Source organism: Meleagris gallopavo, chromosome 15 (assembly GCF_905368555.1).
Source record: "Meleagris gallopavo chromosome 15, MGAL_WU_HG_1.1, whole genome shotgun sequence".
Taxonomy (NCBI): Eukaryota; Metazoa; Chordata; class Aves; order Galliformes; family Phasianidae; genus Meleagris; species Meleagris gallopavo.
Window position 1 is genome coordinate 7,901,939 of NC_139418.1, and position 18,615 is coordinate 7,920,553.

Genomic DNA, 18,615 nt, shown 5'->3' on the forward strand with positions numbered 1-18,615 from the left:
GCTAATGAAACAACCAACTTTTACTCATACTTACACCATCCATTACAAAGTAAATTAAAAAAAAAATCTACTTGTCCTAATAAGAAGTTGTGATAGACAAAATTAGTCAAAAATAAATGTTCTTGTCGGGAAACAAGTTCCAGATGTGTCTGCCAGCTGCAGTATCTAAAGGTCCAAAATACAGCCTGGATACATGGAAAGAAATGTCACTGTTGTTGAATCAAAGGCAGATAGTTGCTTGAGAGGTATTTCTATTCAGTTTCCCATGGCTGGAGCAGAAAGTCAGGAAAGGCTTGGTTCATGTGATGCTAATGGGACAGTCCCAAGTCCACACAAGGAGCTGGGTGTGAGCGGAGCTGGGACAACAAAGGAAGAGCCACAGGGAAAGGACAACAGCAGGGAGTGTGTGCATGTCCCCTGCTCACTGCTGGCAGAGCCTCTCTCATTTAGTGGCACAAGCCACGACAGCACTGAGCATGAGGTGAGCTCAGGGCAGGAGTCAGCAGCACAGCAGCTGGAGCTCCCTGCAGAGGAGTGCTGGGCTGGGGGCAGCTGTGGGCACTGAGCTGTACCTGCTGCCTGGGGTGCTCAGCCTGCGAGATCTCATGCCAGGATGAGCTTCTCTGTGCTCAGCACAAGAGCTCTGTATTTTGTCATTTGAAGGAGAGTTCCCTTCCCTGAGCTATGCCTGTTATCCTGGAGATAACTCATTTCTGAGGTCTTGTGGGCTTGTTTGCAGACAGGCGTCTGGGGAGCACCACCTGCCCTCTGGAAATGATGCTTTGTTGGCACAATTCGGTTGACCTTCAGTCAGCTTAAATACAGAAAGCCTAAACAAACATTATTATAAAGAGAATTTTAAACACCTATTTCCTTGTGTTGTATAACATACGAGGTGGGGAAGTTATGGATCCACCTGCAAGGACAAGCACTGCTTATAGTATAAAAGCATCGGCACGTGCTGCTTGGGTGCATGCGAAGATACCCTGTGTGCAGGGTGAGCTGCCCTGGCTGTCCCTCCACTCTCTCCAGGGTGTACACCTGGGCATAACCTGTGCAGCATCCACCCCAGCTGCACCTCCAGCTCCCCAGGTCTGCCCCATAACCTCTCCATTGCTCACGCAGCAACATACAGGAAAGTGAGCATTAGCTCAACTCTGTTAGCTCTGACCATGCTTCAAGCCCACAAGTTTACATGAATCCAGATTTGAAGCTTATGGAAGCACACACCGAGACTGCCCTCACATCTCTGTTGGAGCAAATAGAGTGAGGCAGCCTGGGACCACACACATCTCGTGCCCGGCTGCTCTGGAGCCAACCTGTGCCAGCCACCTCCGCTCAGTGGCTGAAACCTTCTTTTCATGCGTCTAGATAAATGGCCTGAGAGGAAACCGCAGTGTTTAAAAGAAGTAAAGCAGAACAGTGAGAATGGCTTCAAACAGCTATAAATAAAAGCAGGGCCCTCCCAGAGTGCCAGAAGCAGAGCAGGTACAGCTCTCTCCATCCCTCCTCCTCCTCCGCTCCCCTCTCCAGCACAACACAAAGCACAATGGCCGTCACAAAGATGATATTAAACTTCAGGACTGTCATTCTTAGTTTAGGTCCGATCTCCACACAGCTCACACCCTGTGGTCACGAGGCAGTCACCGCTTACCCTGCACCAGGCTGCACCAAACAAAGCCTTTGCAAACTCAGCACCATCCGATCAAACTGCTACAGACAAACTAAACAGCAGCTCCTGATGGCTATAACTGTTGGAACGTTTATTCACTCTATGAGCAAATGAATGCTTTGGAACAGTTATGGATAGTAACACCAATGGATAGTAACAATTGTCTCATTTTAAGAAGCTTTTACGGAACTTGGTAAACTTCTGAAGTTATTAAACATAACTTCTATCTTCTGGACAGTCACAATTCCTTTGGACTGGGATTGCTGCACACACTGTGCTTTCATTAAGACTGAGCTCCTGTTTGTCCAAAAGCAAACCCTCACTCTAAGAAATGGACTTGTATTTGCCCAAAAGCAGGAGAACATCTTTAAATCTCTTCTGACTCTTCTTGTGTTCCTTGGGAAACCTTATGGGAAGCGGTCTCTATTTAAATGTACCAAGAGGAGAGCTCTGTGCACACATTCCTGCACATCCAAAGTCTGGTGGACAAGGGGGTTGGAGAGAGAAACAAGGAAATGCATAAGAACTTGGGACAACACGTGTACGGTGGCTGCAATGTACCCCGTGCTTTTCTTAAAGCCCATTGGACCTCGAGCAGCTCCCTCAAGGATGTGGGAGTTGGCTGGCTGTTTCCCAGAGCCTAAGTTCAAAACATGGCGTCACTGTGGGCCGTGCTGCTCACTGTGATGTCAGCAAGAAGAGCCCCATTCCCTTTCCAGCCACGCCAGGAACACTCAGGGGTGAAAGCCATCATTTTCCCAGATTGACCCAGGGAAAGCCTGACTTACACTGCGCTGGAATCTTCTCACATTACCTCTGTCCCTGAGTACTGCTCGAGCTGTTCACTCTCTGCAAACCTTCACAATCCCTCCATAGATATATTTGTAGTAACATACTTCCCCACATATATTTTACCCTATAATTTCATGATTCATGCAGCATTGCACTTTTTCAGTGGGTCCTAACCTGTCTTTTCAGGAAATTATTCCTTAGGGATGTCATAACCATGGAGCTGATTCTTTCCCTACATCAATTCATCCTATTTCCTTCATTAGAATTGAATGTGATTGCTACCAGGACAAGAGATCCAGCTAATGGAGCTGTGGCAATAAAATCCCCGCAAATCTCTTAGAACTGAATTGTAGCTCACAGATCTCCAAGTGCTGCTATCAATGACTTGTTTTTATCATAATTGTGGTTATTAATATTTCATATTCATCACCAAAAAAAGTTTAAGTGAATAAAAAGTTCTACAAATTCTCTTCCCCATCAATATTCATCGCTTCTCATTCACCAGCTGCTTGGGGTGGGCTGTGTCTGTTCTCCGTGCTCAGCTGCATGGGAGGGGTAAAACCAAAAGAATGCATGAATCCTAACAAGCCATTAGCATGAAGGAGCTCGGATGATAAACAGTTTAGCAGTAACTGGGTTGGTTGCCTCATACTTAAAATAATAATAATGAAAAAAATCCAGAAAAGACATCAATAGTAAGCAATACATGTATGTAGGTAGAACAGACAATGCATAAATAATGTTCTTTGCCAAATGATTTTTTCAGCTGCATAATGAGCTCCTAGCAGTGCACGAGAATTTTGGAATGCACTCATGAATAAACGGCAAACTGAATTAGATGCTCCAGCCCATTGTATTAGCAAAATTGTTTCTCATTGACTTGCAGGACAAGGCAAAGATGTGAATGTTGTTCTGGGCTACAGTGGGGCCATCTCTATGGCACAGTGATGAGCTTTGTGCCAGTCCTGCCTCCCAGCCATCCCCTGACTCCTTGTGCCACACAGCAGCTGCCTCCAGGCGCCATCAAGCTCAGACAGCTGTGCCAGCTGCAGCAGGATTTAAAACAACTACGAGAAAAGACAAGAAATAGTAAGAAAAGGCTGAAGAATGTAGGGTCTACAATAGAGGCTGGGAAGGGGCAGGGAACGTCGTGCTGCAGCTGCTTTTAGATGTTAATTGTATTTATAACCAATTGGATCTTCTGTACTAAGGCTTCCTGCACAGGTGACTTCCTGAGATCCTTCCTAACAGCCCTGATGCAAGAAAGAGGTTTTGTTGGATTTGTTGAAACTTACTAGAACAGTTCATCAAGATGCCATCACTTGCAGTGCCCCTTCATGCTCCTGCATGCAACTAAGAGCCCTGTGTGCTCTGAGCTGATGAGTACCACGACCTGTATGTGTTCCTCAATGGGAATTTGGGCCTTGCTATTCTTGAACTCAGCACTCTCAACTGCATTAACATCACTGAACTTGTTTCCCAAAACTGCTTTCATTTTTGCACCCTCTCAGCTGTACACACAGCTCTCAGTCACATGCAAAAACCACTGAGGATGTAAATAAGCAGTAAGTAATTACTCCCCCACTCTTCACACGGAGGACATCGAGCCCACAGAGCACTCTCACACAGACAAGTCACCCACCAGTTTCAGGCTTTACTGCTTCAGAGAAAGGCTTCCAAAAGCCCAAACGGTCCGGCTGCCACCATACTGGAGCATTTCTCTTTTCCAAACATGCAGTTCTCCCTGCTGCTCAAATTGCAGACTGTTGGTTTGGTGTAGGTGGGGAAGAACAGCCTTCCCAGGAGGCCCCACTTGGACTTGTTACTCAGGTCAGAAACACCCCGGCCTACAGAACCTGTGAGAGTGACCAGCGATAGGAGCTGAAGCACCAGTATGCTGTACTCCAGGCAGTGCAGCACACTTTCAGAGCTTTTATTTATTTATTTCTATACAGCTCTGATTTCAACAAAGAGAGGCTATTTCAAGCTGATGCTCTGCTCTGTTCAGCAGAGATGCCCTGAAGCATGGGATCACATTTCCCCTGGGAACCCTTAGAAGCCCTTAGCATCAGCCTGTAGCCCTGTGCAGGGCCAGCCCAGCTCCTGCCCTGCTCTGTTCCTGTTTCTGATCCTGGTCCTTCCCTGTTCTTGCTCTGCTCCTGCCCCAGCTCCCATCATGACAGAAGGTGGAGGAGGGCAAGGAGGGCAGGATGAGGGACAGGCAGGGGAGTGCCCTCTGAGCCTCCCAGTTGTACAGAGCTGGCTTAAAGCTTTTCAGCAGCACAGATTCCTCCCCATCACTTCCTTGCTTTCTGAAGACAGGGCAAGTGGGTCCCTCAGGCATAACCCCTCAACTGCAAGGATCAGAGGATGTCTGTTAGGTCACAGAGCATTAGGAGGAAATGTCAGTGTCACCTCTGTGACGGTCTTATTTTTTTTTTTTTTATAAGGCCAGGTCTTGATGCCTGTGCTTACAGCATAGCATTTAATTCCTGAGGCAGTAACAGTCAAGGAGCAGCTCAAGGAGAGAAATACAGGTTGATAAAGCAGAGCCCAGCTTTCCTGGCCCTTTTATCAGTCTGTGTCTCACTTCCATCCCTCCCCCTGCCTCAGCCAGTCCCACTGCTGTTTCATCTTATCCCATTGCTAAAAAGCATCCTTATTTAAAGCTATGGATTAGGTATTTAATTTTCCCTTTGTGCAGTGCTAAGTTGCATCATGTCCTTCTATGAATGACCCAGAGGCGAATTTTCAGCACGTTTGGCACAAGCTGCTGTCTTAACATAGAAAGGGATGCTATCAGTTCCAAACGCTGGTTGAGAATAGCTCGGCTCTTGCCACACCAGTTACCTCTGAAATATGTTCACTCGAGGAACCAACGGGCAGCAGTCAGATGTTTTCCTGCCTGCTTTTCATCACTGCTCATCAGATAGCAGCATACAGTTGGGGAAAGCACAGGGAGAGAGTCTGAAACGTGAGAACTAATCCACCCTCAGAAGAGGAACTGATTCTGCAATTTTTTTTTCCTGCTTATCTTACAGTAAATAAAGAATTAAAGAAGATTGCTGAACATCTATCCATTCAGGCAGCAGCTGAATCTCCTGCTAATTGCTTTGGGATGCTGAGAGAGGAGGGAAAGTGTTGGGACATGACAATAAGCAGTAAATGCTGTGATTGGCAACTACCCACAACCTTGCATCTGCACATAGGCCACTAACAATAGAAACAGGGGAAACGTTCTTATAAAGACCTCTATGTAGCAAGAGAAGGTGAACTTAAGAAAAATAGCCTTCTTAACAGGGAGAGAGAAAAGGGGAAAGTCGTTCATTGACAACTGGCTGAGCAAACAGAGCCCAGCCTCTGGGTAGGTCTGTGCTCACAGGGAGGAGCATCCTAATGGAGAACAGTGCCCATGGCTTCCAGCAGCACCAGCTGAGCAGATGCGGTGGAGCCTCTGTTCACCATCATCAAGTCAGCAGAACCAGTAACCAAACAGTTTTTCCCTGCGAGTTTTCTTTGTGATCTTGGCTGTTTTTCACAAACAATAACAATGAAATAAAAGCAGATTACACTGAAATCAGACTTTTCCCACAGGAAGTTCCCACTTTTCATCTAGAAAAGCTTTTATGAAAATAAGTCAGATCTGTCATTTCATTATTCCAGCTCCACATTTCTCTCTAGGCAGGTGGGAGAAAAGATTCTTAGGCCATGGAGAGACAAACTAGGCAGGGCGAGGGGCTGAGGCAGACCCTGAGGAGCTCTTTGATCAGAACCAGCTGTATTTTAGCCTCCTGGAGATGGCATTCGGCAACAGAGATTCCACATTCTCCTTATGTCCTCTCCCGGGGGAAGATACACAGAAGTGTTCCTACATCCTACCCTAAATCTGGCTGCCTCCCCGCGGTGAGTTGCCTTCCTGCCCCCAGCAGACACACAGACCATTATTGCTCTCCTTTCAGCAGAGCTGCCCACACCATGCAGCACCACGATCCCATCCCTGCTCTGCTGCTCCCCGCACACCCCAAGCACTGCCAGCTGCTGCCAGTGGGACTCAGCACTGCCTGCCGAGGCCAGAGAGACACGTTTACAAGAGGAGAGGCTCCAGATAGTCTGGCAGCATCCCTCCTGCTAACAGCAGTGCAGATAAGTGGCACTGCCTTCCTTAACTCAAGTGGGAATGAAATCCCAACTCACTCGCTGCTTAATAAAGTGCAGAGAGGCAGAGGAATTTAAACTCCAGCTAGGTTTTCCCTAAGTGAAGCTCTTGCAGAGAGCAGCCCAGAGGACAGCCGGAGGGATGAAGCCATTCCCACAGGACACCATGGGGGATGTGGATGCTCGTGCTGCCCCCCACCAGCGCTATTTTTGCCTGGGTTTGGAGCACTCATGAGGGATGATAAGCAGTGCATGCTCTGTTTGTCATTTTTCTCTGCACATGCCATTGGGGTGCTGCTGTTTCTAGCCAGGCTTTTGGAATTCTTCATCACCTAAAAATGTTCTCCTGCGCCAAGATCAGAGCTTTAAGTCTCTCTTGGGTTCCCTAGTTTTGGATCCCTGGTCTGAGGGCTCTCATTGCTCGTATTTTTACGTTGCTGTTTTAAAATCAAAAATAGCAGTAATAATAAATGTCTGTGGACCTAAAGAGTAGTGAAGGATGAGATGGTTGCTATAGAAGAGGGATGCGGCTGCAGAAGAGAGAGAAAACTCAGAACCAAACATCCCAGAATCACTCCATCTCCGTCTGGTGGTGATGCCAAGGGGGGAAGGTGAGAGATCTCCTGGGGTGGCAATAAATGCAGATGATCCACAGAGAAGCAATCAGTCTGCTGCCAACCGTTATCTCCTGTGCCAAGGATAAGTAATGGTGCTGCTCCCAGAGCATGGCCCTTCCCACTGCACGGTGCTGGGCAGCCAGATATCACCGTGTGCCAGCAGCTGCTTTTCCCTCATCCTTCCTTCCAAATTCTCTGTGATGTCTCTTACAGAACTCATGGGAAGTGTAATCTGCTGAGTAGGGGATTTTTTTCCATGCAATCTGTATTTACCAGCCAGCTTTTGTACACCGAACAATGACAGCATCGTGAGTTTAATGACAGTTTATTGGCATCCCATTGTCATGGCATTGTAATGCATGAGATCACTTCAGGCTCCCTTCTGTGATCATTCCAGAATAAAGACTTTTAAAAGTTACTGTTGAAGAGGCTATCAACGCTTCCAGGCAAAAACAACCCGAATCTCAATGTCAGCACTTCTAATGCATCTGTTTATGTCAAGAACAAACACCTTAGGAAACCACAAGGCCACGGCCCCCAGAACATCTCATACAAGGTATCCCAAGGGATTGCTGCAGGTGTTACAGGGAAGCTCTACTCAGGGCTCTTTGACGCTGATGGGGGCAAGGCAGAGCTCAGCACCTGTGACCATGCTTTCCTCCATGACCCAAAGCCTTGTTTTGCACAGAGGTACCCAAGCTGCCCTGCCTCCATGGCAGACTGTCACCTGCACACTGTGGTGTCAAACGAGGAGACCATTTTGCTTCCTTCTGGTCAGAGTTTCCCAGCAGGTCAAGGAAAAGAGAGAGATCAAGGGCAGGAGAGAGGAAATTCCCTTTTTCTGGTTTCCTCCTTCCCTGGTTATTTCTCACATAGTGCAAGAATTGTTTGCTTTATATCCTATTAAATGTAAACAGGGGTGCAGATAGAGCTGCTGTTTTCTTTCAAGAGCTGTTACTGCATGGATCTATCAATGAATGAGCCAAGAGGAGTGCTCACAAAATCACGCGCTCAAAAAAGGTGTCTTTGTAACTAGATTTGAGTCAGCTCCTGTGAATTTCCCCTGACCTACAAAGCTCCTAAGTGAGAGGATGAAGGCAAAGAGGAGGAAGGGAGGTGAACTCCTCCTACCAGCAGCAGCTAGGCTGAGGGCAGAGGGGAAGCTCAGACTCACAGCTCTGCACATCACAAGCACATCCAGCCCAGAAGAGTCCCATGCACCCCGCAAGTGTCCCACAGTGTGCTGACTCTATCGTCCCTCTTCAGAATAAAGTTTTTTTCTGTAAATCTCTTAAAACTAAGAAGCGTGCTGAAGACCCAGATACTCAGTCACCTGCTACCTGCATCATCCCTCAAAAACACTGGCTTCAGAGCAAATCCTGCAATCCATTCAAAAAAGACAGGTGTTTCTTTAACTGTTTCTCAAGACCTTTTGGTTTCTGATGCTCAGTGTACGCACACTCTTACCAAATTTGGTTTAAAAAACAGCTCAGATTCAGCTTAGATCAGTTTCTTTTCAGTGCATTAGAGCAACACGAGCCACTCTGAGATCAATTCTTAGAAAACCCAAATTTAAAAAAGCAAACCAAAACAAAAGATGAGATCTTGCTTCCTTTGAGCCACCAGTTTTCAGTCACAGTTTCAACACTTCCCAGTGTAACCCTCAGTAAACTCAGGCTCTGTGTCTCGCTGGAACAGTAGAAAACCAGCCTGGGGCTTCTCATCTGACAGATGCTTTTGAAATTCATATTTATTGACAAAAAGATGGAGCAGCTAAAATAAGCCCTTTGCTATTCTGTGTAAAATAAGAATAAGGCAGGCTATATAAATGAACTTGCTTGAGTGAAGTTGCTTGAATATCTCCAGGGATGGAAGATCCACCAGCCCAGAGCTCAGGCAGGCTGTCCTGCAGCTGTTCCCTCTGCCTTTTACCCACAGGTCTTCCCACCACCACAGCTGTCAGGAGCTGCAGTAAAAGATGGCTCTGAGGTCAAAGAACCATAGAACCGTAGTATTGTTGAAATTAAAAGGGACCCTTAAATGCCATCTGTTCCGTCTCCTCTACAATGAACAGGAGCAGCCACAGCTCCATCGGTGCTCAGAGCCCCTCCAGCCTGTCCTTGGTCGTCCATCTCCAAGGATGGTGCACCCACCACCCCTTTGGGCAACCTGTGCCTCACTACCCTTATTGTAAAGATCTTCTTCCTTATATCCAATCTAAATCTCCCTCTTTTAGTTTGAAACCATTTCCCCATGTCCTATCACAGATGTATTGACCTTGGGTGGGCTTCAACGAGCAGCAGTTCTCCAGCACTTTGTTTGGCAATGGCACACGTGTGCCTGCTGACATGCAGAGCACCAACTCCTCCTGGCTCCCCAGCTGAGAGAACCCAAAGATTTGCCTGCTCTCCATGCCCCCAGACCCTGCCACTTTCTGGGCACACCAAGGAAGGCATCACTTAGCCTAATGAGAAGAGCTTAGCATGGTTCATCAGTGGGGCCCTATTCATCTCTCTCCAATCCAGTAAATGGGACCTCGTGTTGCAAGGCACCCACTGATCCTAATAGCCGTGGTCATTGAGCAAGACCTCTTCCCTCCTCGCCTGCATCCCTCTGGCCCTGCACCAAGCCTGATGTCTCATCACACAGCAAGGAACAGCCTGGAGCTGGCCCCAAACAGGGGTCAAACCACTGCCTGAAAGCATTTCCTTTCATTCCATCCTCCCAGACACTTTTATATGGGCTATTTGGAAACCCTCACAGTCAAGTGTGGATTTTAACAGTTGGGTTGCTTTTTTGTTTTTTTGTTGTTTTTTTTTTTTTTGCTTCTATTATTATTAAAGAAAACAACTGGGTGGGTTTTTTTTGTTTCATTTTGGTTTTTTGTTACTATTCCCTATAGGAAATTTTGGAATTAATCATGAAGACATTTCCTTAGCTACAGTTTTTCTTTTGTTTGTGTTTTTCGTTTGTAGATGGGTGAACAGACAAGATGATCAGAGAAGTCCTTTTCTGGCTTAAAAAAAATGCATGGATGAAATTGGTGGTAATATTACTGTCAAGTGGGCAAGGTTTTCAACCTTGGAGCCTGCTTTTCCATGGATTAGCACCTCCAGAGAGCAGCTGCTCCTTGGGTGATGAGCTATCAGTGGCACACACCAGTGACACAGGGTCAGCTGTGACCCAGGCACTGCCAGACTACACCTGGTTCTGCTGCTAAGCACTAACGAGGGCTTGGAGAAGTCCTTCTTTCTTCCCAGCACTCCTTCTAAAAGAAAGTAATGGTGCTGTTGTCTTTAGGGCACAGAGTTAAAAAAAAAAAAAAAAAAAAAAAAAAAGCTATATATAAGAACCATGGAATCATGTCATCATAACTACTTGTGCTACTCAGCTCAGCTATCTGGCCAACACCTTTTCTTTGCTGAAAGTCTTATGACAACAAGAGGGGGGGGAGGGAAGGGGAAGGGTGATTTGGAGAGTAACCCACATACTTGAGCTGCTGGGCTGGATGAGACCGAGCTGCACCTCACCTCTTACTGCACAGCATCCAGCCCATCTCCATGGGAACTATAATAAGGGCAGAACTCATCTTCGCCATCTCAAACCAAAGCAAACCCAAATAGTGAGCCGCTCTGCAAGATACAGGGAGCAGCAGCCACTGCAACACCGCCATCAGCACATCTGTCTCTGGGGAGGAGAGCACCTCCTGCTGGGCCCCCAGCTGACTCCTTAATTGCACAAAATTGTCCAAGTTGAATCTGTGCTCTTGCACAGCAATTTGCTCTCTGCTGTACATTGCTGCCCCTCTTGCTGCAACCCACATGTCTGCAGCTGCCTGAACACATTGGGGTTGGGGGGGAGGGGGAGGGCTGAATTAGATTATTTGCTCTAATAACAATAAGTCTAATGGAATTATACAACATGATCAGAGTAAAGTCAGCTGCTCTAAAGCCGAGGTTTCGGTTTCACATTGGCTGGGAGAACCAGCGTATGGTGCATCCCCATCCAACCCCTGACAATCCCTGTTCTGCAGGAATGCAGCAGCCCACAACACACAGAGAATGGGGACCCCAGGAAAGTCGTTCATGCATGGTGAGAAGTGATCCCGTGCAGAGAATGACTGTCATTTGGTGCTCACCTCCATCCTTTCCAGTTAATGGGCTCAGAAATGTCAGAAGATTAATTAATTAAAACTCTCAGGAGCTCAGCGATGGCTGTGCCCCAACACACAGGGCTCTGTCAGTGCAGCACGCTGGTGGCCGGGATGTTTCACTGCAAAACTCTGTGTCTACAAGGGTGCACTACAGTGCAGGGTTTCAAGGGGTTTCCGTCAGCTCCGCATTGGAATTATTGAGAGCAGCTCCACTTACACCAGCCAGACACCTGCATCTGTGAGCCAACCCAGGCGTGGGGCCCATCACCCTGCCCCATCCTCTGCTCATAGCACTCAGTGACAGTTCTGGCTTCAAGCATAAACCCAACACCAAGATTTCTGTGTAGTGTGGCATGGCACTTCAAAGTACAAGGCAGCATGGTGCCTCTGTGCCCTCGTGGGCACACAGCCCTGCACCAGGCAGACAAGAGCTCAGCCCTGCAGCACGCTGGTCCTGCTGCTTTCAAGTCAGTGTTTACAAAGTCCTGGGGAAATTAAACTATTTAAGTCCATCCCCAGCAAGGGACTGTTTAAAGAAATAGGATAAACATACCTTAGTGTGTAAATACTTATTACTGAAGCAAACACACAGGTTCACGCACGTTTGTTTTGCAGCACAGTTGATGGCAGTGCTGAGGTCAAGCTAGGGGAGCAAAAAGGAAACAGCGAGGCCATTCCTGGGCCAGGTGCTGCTGGTCTCTGAGACCGACCACAGCCCTGCTGCCCATCATCCCACCTTGAGCGCAGACTGAGCCGGCTCCTGGAAAACTGCATCTTGCTATGCAAAAGTATTCAACTGCTAGAACCCAGGGCAGAGAGAATCATGATTTTTTGAGAGGGATTTCAAGCATTTTGTTTTTAAAGACAAACGAAGTCATCATGACATCACGTTTCAAAGCACTGTCCAGGCCAACTGCCACAGCTGCCTGGAGCTTGCAGTCCATAAACCAGGACCACTCACCCTCCAAGCTGCCCACAAGCCACAGAAGCCTACAGCTGTGCCATATTTTAATTACTCACCCTTCTATGAAGTTTCCATAGCGGAAGTTGGTTTTGGAGCTAGGAGGAATGTGTCAGGGGTTTGAGGAAATGATACCAGTTTTCTTTCACACATACAGCTCCAGATTCTCTCCGTCTACCTGAATGCACTGAGAAATGGATAGGGCTCCTGCTCACCCCCTCGGCTTTGGAGTGAGGCTGAGCCAGGTTCAGCAACAACTCAATGCTTGGCCTCAGCAGCGTGGGCTCAGAGCAGATACAGACCTTGGGCAGCCTGGCTGTGATGGGGAAGGCTTCGCACTACAGACCCTGGGATGTGACAGTCAGAGCACAGAGCTGCCTGAATTCCCATAGCTCAGCTCCTGGAAAACACTTCCCTTCTGCATCGCTCCAGAGATGTTTCCTATTCTTACAAAGCTCAACAAGCCTCTCTACTCGGGAACTTTCTCAGCACCATCAGGTTCGCGTTCTGCCCCAGCTGGAACACCGTGGTTCCTTCCTGTAGATCGCTGCTGGCAGTCCCCGCAGTTTGCACAGTATCACCCACCGCACAGATGCAGCTGCTCAGAGCGAGCAGGCACACACTGCGACGGCAGATATCGCTAAGACACCTCGGGAGGAATCCCCCCCTTTACCTGGCTGCCTATCTGCACGCACACATACACACACACACCGATCCTCCCCTCCAGCTCCCTCCGCACCATCTCCGTGCCAAAGCGCTCCCAGCCGCCCGCACCACCCCGCACACAGCCGCCCGATGCGCGATTACTACGATTTCCATTCACAACCGAACGGACACACGTGCTTTTGCACAGATGCGCTCCTACAGAAACACGGTGTAAATAAAACGGAGGACGGCAACAGCGCACCGACGGAACGAAGCCGGGCTGCCACCCCCCGCCACTCGGTGCCCGCTCGCGGTTCCGCGCTGCTTACTGCTTACCGTCCCCGAGCCGGAGCCCGGCGCACGCCGCAGCTCCGCGGGCGGTTCGCGTCCTCATCGCGGCGGTGCGGAGCGGCACGGAGGGCTGCGCACCTCCTGCCCGGGAGCGCCGAACTGAGCTGCCCCCGCCCCGCAGCTCCGCGGACAACGCCCGCCCCCGCCCCGCCCAGCCCAGCCCCGCAGCGGAAAGTTGCGGCCGTCCCGTGCTTAGGAGCCGCCAACCCCCCGGCCCAGGCGTTCTCAGCCCCCCCGGCACCTCCCGGCCGCTCTCCCGACGCGCATCCTCCGAGGCGGTTGGTGGCTGAGCGCTTCGGTCGGGCAAATCCTCCCCCGAGCTCGGCTAAGAAGCTTCGTTTCGCCGCATCGTAGCTTTTCGAGCCGACTTCTAGGGTTTGTTTGTGGGAGAAAAACGCAGAAGGGAAGCGGAGCGCGGTGACGCGGGAGCGCGTTTCTCACTGGGGTTCCGGCCCGGCTCTTCTGAGCTTAGGAGAGATTTGGCGGTGAGAATCCGTCCCCTTGGGGTCCGGGCAGAGATGGGCGCCGCGCGGCTCCGCATCGGGATCCAAACAGTCCCGCTGCAAAAACGGACGGAGCGCAAAAGCGGGATCCGAGCGGCCCCGTCTCCAGGTATGCCCACCTCCCGCACCTGGACCTGAATTGGGCCGTTTTAGGGAGAACGCGGATCTCAAAGTACGCGCTGCAGCCTGTGCGGTGTGTGGTGCCTTCCAGCTCCTCCTGCTCCGCTCGGCACCGCGGTCCCCTCTTCCCTCTGTTTGTGCGCGGACTCCACGCCCTAAGAACCCCGCACACAGCCCTGCTCATACGGACGGCTCACAAACTGAAACCCGATGTATGGGGCTGGGAGCCAAAGTACAGGAAAGTTCACAGACGTACTGTCATCGACTCACAGAATGGCTTAGGACAGAAGGGATCTTAAAGACCATTGAGCTCCAATCCCTGCTGTGGGCTGGCTGCCCCCATCAGCTCAGGCTGTGCAGGACCCCATCCTACCTGGCCTTGGGCACCTCCAGGGATGGGGCACCCACAGCTCTGGGCAGCAGTGCCAGTGCCTCACCACCCTTTGAGTGGGCTTGAACCTGAAGAAATACCCTGTGACGGGTTGGGGTCCTCTCTGCTGCCAGCTGTGGCAGAGAAGGGCCGTGCGGGGTGGGCTGCAAAGCCGGCTGTCCCTGGGTGTATCTGAACCTGAGAACGGGCCGTGCTGAGCCCCAGCACTCTCATCGCTTCCGTCATATTTCCTCACACCTCCTTTTAATGCAAATTGCTCTCCAGGATTATCAAAGGGTTTATTCAGTACGAATGCGATGCGTACAAAAATTTAATTAAATTTTTAAAAAGAAAAATTGGAAAGGATTGTAGAGGACGATAAGGCTGCTGCTCACCCTTCTCTCCTTCCCTCCTCCTTTTTTCCTTCTGTAACAATAATAAAGCTGAAGATCCAGTGGAGAAAAAAAGTGGCCGTGTGATTCATCGGCCCTGAATCACAGCGTGGTGCAGCGGCGCTCACTGCCTTCCTCTGCAGCAGCTCCAGCTCTGCTCCACATCACTGCCACGCTGCCAGGCACAGCGGTGAGACGGGGAGAATAAAACCCACTTGGCAGGGCTGCTTTGGGAGTGCATGGCATGCTGGCTTTGAATGCTGCATAGCCCCCTGTGCTTCATTGTGCAGGATGGACTTTGTTGAAAAGAGAGCCTGAGTAAATTAGGGTTACACCTGCTGTCAGAGCACGCAGTTCTGCCCTGGGGCTGAGGAGGGGCTTCTTCCTCTCTTTCCCATTTCAAACATGGGCTCTGGTGCGGGTCGCCTCGGTGTGGGCAGTGTGCTGGTCCCAGCAGCCAGCAGTTCCAGCCCTGAGCTGAAAAGTCCTGGCAGAGCAGCGGGACACTGGGTTGGGTCTGTCCCAACACTTCTTGGGAAGGAGAGCACCGTGAGGAAGTGAGGCACTGGGAGCACTCTCCTTCCTTACAGATGTGTCTCGCTGCCGTCACCACCTCCTTTCTCTACATTACTCATTACCAGACCAAGGAGCTGTCTGTGTGCTGCTCCATCTCCATGCAGCCACACTCCTGGGCTCAGTCACAGTGCTCAGCCTGAAATGAGACAGGAAACAGCTGAACCATAAGGGATCACAAGTAAGGGGCACACAGAGGTGGGAGCCAACCTGGAGCCTGTAAGGACACAAAGCCCAGCATTGCACAGTGAGATTGTGAGCACTTTGATTTATCCACTGTGCCTTATCCATAAGTCTGCATAGACATAAATCTAAAATCCAGTGTAAGACAGGTCTGACTTCTAGCTTTACAGATGTGTAAGATCAATGACCTGGTCCCAGTTGTGCAAGGCAGAATAATAAACAGGTCTGATAACAGGGGACAAGTTTGTCTGTCTTTCTTTACAAGAGATCATTCTTTGGAGACCATCTCCCCATTTACAGCTCATGAACTGGAAGCTACTGAACAATCTATCAGGAGTGTGAGGACAGCTGACAAATCAGGCACTCTGGGTCAGAGCAGATGTGGGCACCTGGTGATATTTAAGATCTCTTCCAACCCAAACCATCCCATGGTTCTGTGGTTCCATGATTCCATGAGCAGAAGAGGCAGAGCCCGCCCCATCTCACTCATCCCCACAAACCCCACAGGACAACAGCAGCTCGGAGCCCACCCTGGTTGCTGCTGGATCTGCACAGGGGCTGCATGCATCGCGACTCCACATGAATAGTGATAACTACACGTGACTGAATAAAAGCCAAGTGAATCACTCATCACAGATTATTGATAGTATTAATTCTACCTCTTCTGCACTCAGGATGCCCATGAGCTTTCCTGAATTTATTTTTCCTCCTTTGTTACATAGTTTTGGAGATGAAGTAGCATAAACACAAGTCATTTTGCTCTCAGGGCAGGATGGGATATGGGGTTCCACGCAAGCCAGTGCACACATGGAAGCATTGAAGGAGGTATTGGGATCTGCTCAACCTGCCATAGCCAGGTGTTCGGTGCTACACTTCATAAGTGAAACACTTTGTGCAAACCAAGTGGTTCAGCACAGCACATACAAGCCAGCCAGAAGTGCTGCTTCCTCTCAGGGCACTTCTTGCACATCCCGACCTCTGCCTGCTCATATCAACGTCCATGAAGTGTGGAACCAAAGCAATGCAGCCACTGCTAACCCAAAACCCATTCAAACCAATTTGATCCACGCTGGATCTGCATGGCTGCTCTTCTCCAAACCTATTTGCATGTTACATCACTCAGAGGGATGAAGGTGCTGCTGTGCTCTGTGCCACTTGCCCTGGCCGGCCACGAGCCCCCACATGGTTCAGTCGTGCAGCCCAGGATTGCTCTGCTGCAGATGGCTGCACCGTGTGAGGGATGAAGGCTGCTGTTTCCATGGCAGCAGTTAGACAACTCCACTTGTTAGCAATTCTACTATTAAAATGCAAACAAAATTACATCAGGAGAGTGACTTTTTCCTTCCCACTCTTTGGCCTTTGGGAGTCCTCACCTTAGGAATCCACAGGCTATCACTGCGGTTATTCCCACTCAGTTTTCCCAGTCTAGCTCACAGCACTGCATGAGGGGTGGAGCGGTGCTGGGGGGCTGCACGGCCTTTGGAACCCCTCAGGTCAGCTCTGGCCCAAGGCTGGTACCCACACTCAGCAGTGAGAGGTTCTAAGTGCCACCCCACTGGCACTGGGCTGCCTGCAGCACCTGGGAAGGGAACCCCAAACCCTTCATGGGATGGAAACCCATTAGCTAAGTCCTCTCCTTGCTTAGTGGAACAATGATCTTCTTGACCATTCATTCCCCATTAAAACCCTTAACATTAAGAAGAAAAACATCAGGATGGTTCTTTATCTAGAGCTGTCCAAAAAGAGGAGAGCAGACGGACCCTGCAAGCGTTGTGCCAGCCTGGGCAGCGATGATTACATCCAATGCCTACCCAAGCGCAGCAGAGCACTCGGGAAAATTCACCCTGCATCCTCCGCAGCACAGCAGACGTGTGAAGCACACCACGACGCAGGTGCACCGGGGTGAGAGTGCTCGGCAAGACGAAACCAGGTCGGACCAGCATGAGCTGCTGGGCGTCCTCTCTGAAGCGAGTCACTTGCTTGAATAAAGAATTCTAGGGGGAAAAGCGGGAAAAACAAAGCGTAGAATGCAGTGAGTGCCGGTGCTCCATCCACAGCACCGCATCAGCACGGAGCTCAGGCGCTGCGGCTGCCGGGCAGCGCGCGGAGGGACGGAGCGGGGCAGGCGGAGCGGGAGGCGCTGCTCGGGATGCTCCCACTGGGCCGGTGGCGCCTCCTAGCGGCACGGCGGCGCTCTGCCGGCGCTCAACGGAGCGCTACCGGTCCCGTTTACTGCTCCGTAGCCTCAGCCGGGCGTGATGAGCCGACAGACCCATCGGTGGCTGTCTCCCAACGATCAGCTGCTAATTTGTCCAGGCAAACGGTTGTAGGGAGCTCAAGTAAACACCCGGCGTGGGGTGAATAGTCGTAGAATCATGGAATCGTTTGAGTTGGACGGGATCGCTAACGGCCATCTGATCCAGCCCCCTGCAACGCGCAGCGACACCCAGAGCTCCATCAGCGCTCGGAGCCCCGTCCCTGCAGACACACAGATGGGACGGGGCAACCAGCCCTTCTCTGGCGGTAATGCAGAATTTGTGATCACACTTGCGTGCAGCTGCCTGTGGGACCGCAGGTGGCCGCCCTGAGCTGGAGCCCGGGGCAAGGAGCGCTCCCTGCAGAGCCTAATTTAGGTCTAACCTGAAGGAAACCTGTCCCCTGCAGCCCTGGATGGCCAGAGCTCACTGCTCTGCCTCGCCTCATGGCCTTGCTGTGTTCCTACCTGGGCTTCTCAGAAGGCTTTGCTCTGACACAATCATGCCAGCTTCTGAATTCTTCTGCTGAAAGGGCTGCACAGCACCCTCTGTTTAAACCCTGCTTTAAAAGATTTGAAACTGTGGAGGAGCCACATCAGAAACCCCTTCTCAGCCATTGGATAGAGCTCATTTCCTTCTTCTGCCATCTGAGCCACTGACAGAGCCCACAGCTGGTTTAGGGGAGCACCAACTTCTGCCCAGGCACTCCTCCAGCACCAGCTGCCTCCACTGAAGTTTTAATTTTTATTTGTTCTTTTTTTATTTTTAGGAGACTCAACGCCACCACTTGCAGCTCACTGATTTTCCTTCCTAACCAAGGTTTGCCTGCCTGGGAAGTTCTACATGGGTAAATGTTACACGGTGGGACACGCC

General features: G+C 50.2%; 1 protein-coding gene across 3 annotated transcripts in view; it reads right to left on the reverse strand.

Moving 5' to 3' along the window:
• HTR4 (5-hydroxytryptamine receptor 4) overlaps positions 1-13,457 on the reverse strand; it is a 101,218-nt gene extending 87,761 nt beyond the window's left edge. For all 3 annotated transcript variants that reach the window (XM_010718917.4, XM_010718918.4, XM_010718920.4), the window contains exon 1: positions 13,332-13,457. The gene's annotated coding sequence lies outside the window, so the exon portion shown is untranslated. The remainder of the gene's footprint in view (positions 1-13,331) is intronic.
• Positions 13,458-18,615: the final 5,158 nt, after the last annotated feature.